This window comes from Durio zibethinus, chromosome 17 (genome assembly GCF_047325235.1).
Source record: "Durio zibethinus cultivar Kanyao isolate XHJ-2024 chromosome 17, ASM4732523v1, whole genome shotgun sequence".
In the NCBI taxonomy this organism is placed as follows: Eukaryota; Viridiplantae; Streptophyta; class Magnoliopsida; order Malvales; family Malvaceae; genus Durio; species Durio zibethinus.
In genome coordinates, this window is record NC_143178.1 from 5,889,445 (window position 1) to 5,895,491 (window position 6,047).

The following is a 6,047-nucleotide window of genomic DNA, read 5'->3' on the forward strand; positions in this document are numbered from 1 at the left end:
ATTATAAAATTATTTTTTATATTAATAATATAAATATAATATAAATATTAATAATAGTCTTATATATTATTATTTTATTCTTTAATCTCTAATAATTTATCATTTTGAATTTGATACCAAAAATTAATATAGTTATATAATATAAATATATATAAATATATATATATATATTAAATACATATTAAATGAATATTAATTTTTTTTTATTTTTTAATATGTAAGTACTTTTTTATAATATTAACATGCCAAGTTTATTAAGTTGTAAATGATGAATAGTTTATAATTATTTATTATTTATTCGTGTCTATTCGTATATATTCGTATTTGTTATATTTATTAGTGTATATTCGTATTATTTATATTTATTCAGATCATGTTTAAACGAATTAATTGTATACGTGTTAATCATATCGTGTTACGTGTAATATGTATATTAAATGTGTTGTATTCGTATTTAGGATTTAAAAACATTTTATAATTTGTGTCGTGTTAATGTTTTAATAATTTGCATCATTATACATGTCAATTACGACACGAACATAACACGAAAATACGAATTGCTAGGTCTAAGCATAATTAAAATTTTAAAATATATAAAATTTTTATTTAATTGAAAAAACAGTATACTAAAAATAAATAATCAAAAGAAAGTAAATCTAAAAATTTATATATACCAAAGTAAAATATAATATATTAAATTTATTGAATTGAGTATACTAAGAAATAAATAATCAAAGTCAATATAAGAATTTATGTATAAAAAAGAGGTAAGATATAATACATCAAATTTATTGAATTGATCATAGCTTATAAACTATATCTATTACATTTTTATAAGGACAACTTCATGAATCATAATTAGACAAATATAGTTATTAAGGGAACATGTCCATGTACTATCAAGATGATAAAACTATGTCCTTTACAAAACAAAAAACTGATTTACAATGTTTTATATTACAAAACTTCTAATACATAAGAGATGTGTGCTTAATTTTTTCCCAGACATCATATGCTTACAATTCTAAAATTCAGTCATTGAAAGAAAAAAGATATTTTGATTCATTATTTGAGAAATAGAGATAATAGAGCATTAGCATGCATTTATACTAACCCTTGTTAAGTCATATATTAAATCTTTTTCTACTATTCAATTTTTTTTTTGAAAAGTTTTTATTCTACCTCTAATCCCACTCAACTCCACTATCTATAGTAAACTATAGGAGCTTACTTGATTAGGGGAGGGGATTACGCCTTGAACGTTGACAACCCTCCAAATGCCAATACCATGATGCCACTAAACCAAAGGCTCATTGGCTCTACCATTCACATGTCATTCATCAGCAAATTCCAATAGAAAAAAAAGCCATACAATCCAATTTAAAGCCAGAAACCATTAAATAAATGTCTAATTCAGCTTAAACTTAAAGCAAACCAACAACATTCTTCATTACCTTGGTTTTAAATAAATAAAGAAAAAATAACAAAATTATCAAAACTATATTCCTGAATTCAACTAAATCAGGCATCACATAAAGATAGTAAATAATGAAATTTACCTGTAATTACTTGTTTGCAACCTAACCTTGTAAAAAGATTGCTCTCTTTAAGCTATTAGATGATAAATTATTTTCTTCCAAGGTTTTTAAACAAACATTCAGTTCTATTGACGACAAAAGATGTCAAGGTTTTGTAAAGTTGTAATAAACTTCCCCAACATTGGGTGTGCTACATCAATTTCTCTAATAAACACCATCTTAAAAGTTATTTTCTTTTATGATATTCTAGGTGCAGATACAATTTATTAATTTGAAAATAAATCGATCTTGTCAATTATCTTTAACTTGAAACTAAAAAAAGTTAGATTGTTTACTCATACCTAAAAATGAGCATTAAATAAGCGCTGAGAGGTTTTTAAGATAAAAAATCATTTATTTTTGTCTCTGCAAAATAAAGCAAGTACCGTCTTAAAATTGAATGCAAAATGGTAAAACATAGTGTGCAAATTTCACTCTTATAAGAAATCATGATGTTTGAATTGCATTACTTTTCAATCATGTTGTTTATATTTTTAATTGAATATGATATATGATTGTTACTATTTACGTTATTTGTAGAAAAAACAATTTAAATTTCTCAATCACCTAGGACAACAACATCCTAAAAACCCAAAAGAAAAACCAATTCACTTGATTAAGCGAGATACCAAGAGAAAATGTTTGCTTAACTAAAACATAGTCAAGAAAGCTTGAAAATTATATCACGATAAACTAAGTGCATAATAATATAATTTAAAGTGATCTAACCAAGAAGAAATGAAGAAGAAAATAGGCCACCAAGGTTATGGTTTAACCAAAACTGTTTAAACTTTAAATTTAGATCTAGAAATAGAAAAAAAAAGGCAAATCAAATAAAAAAAAAAAGAAATTCCATAAACAAAACTGGATTATTTTAACAAATATTTCAAAGGTAAATATGAACTTTGCTTTGCTTAATCCAATTATAAATATGTGAAAACTAAACTTTGATTAAATCAGTTTGTCATAACATATAGATCAATAGACCTACCGCTAGACATCGATTAAAAAAGTCGTCACAAATTTTTTTTATTTAGGTGTAATTGACTACCTAATTAAATCTATTCCATTTAAAGTGGAGTCTCAAGTTTGACTTAGATATCTTTAAATAGTATATTTTAGTCAACGAAATTAGATTTTAGGTTCAGGAGTATAGTTATGCTTAAGAAAAGTTATAACACCCTCACACCACCCATCCAAAGGATGGTATTAGTTTGATTTCAAATTATCCAAGTCTTAAATATGTTTATATTTTACCAAAGTATTTAATGTTAAAAATTAATCCTAAAATTACTCAAATAGTTTGGTAGCAATTTAAAATAATTCTCTGACATCAAAAGTATTCATGAAGACTAATGTCTCACCCTGAAGAAGCTCCGTTGTCAGATTTAGTAATATATTTTATTCAAAAAAATTATTAAAGTCTTTCAATAATTTGGTAAGATTTACTTTTACGCAGATATCTCAATAGTTTAATGAGATTTTATTATGAAATATTTATAAAATTTATTTTTGAGAAAATTCATTAAATCTCCTAATAGTTTGGTAAAATTTAATTTAAGATGCAAATCTTCCAATAATTTGGTAGGATAAAATACAAAGTCTTTATTAAAATATTTTTTCTTTTGAAACTTGATTTACAAAATTCTCCAATAGTTTGGTAAATTTCGTAAAGCTTAAATTTATGAAAAATCCTTCAATAATTTAGTAGGATTTATGAATCGATTTTAAAAATATTTTATTATTATTTGTAGACACCCAATTGGGTCCGGGCCCAAATCAATTGGGCTTGGCCCAAACGGGTAAGGCCCAATTCAATCCTGTATTTTTTTTTTCTTTTTCTTCTTTTGTATTTTATGTATTTTATTATTATTATTATTATGTATATATTTATTTATTTTTTTTATTAGATTAGATTTATATGTATATAGTTATATATTTATTATTATTATTATTATTTTTTTTTTGTAATATATACTTGGGTTTATCTTATTTTATTATTATTATTATTATTATTATTATTTTTAATTATCTGTTCTGATTTTTCCTGATTATCAGATATTTTTTTTTTAAATATCTTTTGATTTATCTGATTATTATCTAGTATTTTTTTATTTTTGATTTTGGAGGGCTAAGATTGAAGCTGAAGAATCCTACCGGGAATGAGAATTCAATCAAGAGAGTCCAATTGGATTCAAAGACTGAATTCCCGTCCAAGGAGGAATTGGGATTGATCAGAAACTCCTGATCAATCCCTATATAAAGCACCTCCTGGAACAGTTCAAGAACACACAGAAAACAGTAAGCAAAGCTACTGATTTGAGAGAAAAGGAGGCGTATAGGAAGCTAGGAAAAGTTTAGGAGTGGTCTGGGAGTGAGAAAAAATTTCTAGAAATTTTTGGCGAAAAAATTTTCTGGAAATTTCTGGGAAATTTCCAGATTCCGACAAAAATTCCGGCGAAGTTTGAATTTTCCGGCGATAGTTCCGGCCAAACTTGAAGTTTCCGGCAACCAGCCCAGTTTTCGGCGAAGAATCCCAGAAACCGGCGATCTTTCGGCAACTTCCGGCGAACTTCCGGCGAAATTTTCCAGATTCCGACGAGAATTTCCAGAATCCGACGAAATCCCACCGGTGTTCTTCAGTCTTTAGAGAGAAGGCAGAGGAAAAAAGGAAGAAGAGAGAGAGAGAGGAGGGGCGGTCTGCCGAAAAACAGAGGGTAGTGCCTTTTATACCCTCCCAAAACGACGTCGTTTTGGCTTTAAGTTAATCAGAGGATCCGTGCGTTTTGCCGAAAACCCGACCCGACCCGGGCGTCGACCCGCTTTCTGACCCGCGCGTGCAGCCCCTCCGAGCCGAGCCGAGCCGAGCCGAGCCAAGCCACCAAGCCGCTTCCCCCGAGCCGTTTTCTCTTCCTTGAGCCGAGCCGAGCCGAGCCGCGATCCGAGCCGCTCCAGGTTTTTTTTTTTTTTTTTTTTCTTTGAATTTTTTTTCTTTGTTTATTTGTTTATTTTATTTTTTATTTATTAGATTAGGTTTATGTAATATTCTTTTTATTTATTTTCTTTAAATAAAAATAAAAATTTTCAAAAAAAAAATATTTTTAGGAAAAAGTTGAAAGTATCAATTTTCCTTAAGAATAAATTTCCAAAAAATATTTTTAGGGAAAAATTAAAAGTATCAATTTTCCTTAGAAATAAATTTCCAAAAAAAATATTTTTAGGGAAAAGTTGAAAGTATCAATTTTCCTTAAAAGAAAAATAAATTTCCAAAAAAAAAAGTATTTTTGGGGAAAAGTTGAAAGTATCAATTTTCCTTGAAAATCAAAATTTCAAAAAAAAATATTTTTGGGGAAAAGTTGAAAGTATTAATTTTCCTTAGAAATAAATTTTCAAAAAAAGGGGTTTTTGAGGAAAAGTTGAAAAGCTGAAAGTATCAATTTTCCTTGAAAATCGAAATTTTCAAAAAATATTTTTGGGGAAAAGTTGAAAGTATCAATTTTTCCTACAAAAAAAAATCATTCTTTCCTTCCTTTCTATCTTAATTTTGATTTTGTTTTTTTTTTAAATAATCCGACGACGGAGCCTCTGTAAGTGAAACAATAGTTTTTCTTGCATACTCTTGAGGTGAGGGAATTTTCTCAATTTTCTGCTAAAAGTATTAGAGTCAATTGAGAATAATTTCCAATAACTAATTACTTGGTAAAATTTTAAAGCTTTTGGATAACACAAATTTAAGCTGGTACCATCTTTTGATGGGCGTTGTGAGGGTGCTATAACCTTCCTCACACGTAACCGAACTCCCGAATCCTGTTCTGGTTAGTAGACCTGAACCTATTCTTTTAGGGACCCTTAAGCTTAGGTGTTCCCTGAAAGGACAGATTCCATAGGTGGCCAATCGCACCTAGACAAAAAAGATTGGTGGCGACTCCCTGAAAGTCAATGTCTAGCGATAGATCCCCGGATCTAGACGTTACGACAGCTTGGCGACTCCACTGGGGACCTTGAGAGTCAGGCCAGCAAATAATTTGTGTTGTCCAAAAGCCAAAGGAAATTGAACCATTTTTGTATATATGTGTTATTATTCATTCCTGTTTATTTATCTTGTTAATTATGTCATTCATGTGCATGTGCATAACATGAGTTCTACACCCGAGCTCCGTCCCTCTAGGAGGGAGTAAAGTAACTATTGCTTTCGTGAGGTCTAATACCTCCGCAGTGGCTAGCGAAATACTCCCACTCAAATTGAACCTTTTCCGCTTGTAGCCTGTAATGGGTGAGGATTAGGGTACCTTACTAGTCTGTGATGAACAAGGATGTAAGGAGCAATTTGAGTACCTTTAGACTCTGACCTTTAAAACCACATGTAGTGAACCTTAAGAGTGCCTACACCTAGGATAGAGCCCTTTCTACCCAATGATAGATATACCCTGAAATTAAGACACAAAAAGGGTGTTTATCTAATCATTTTGA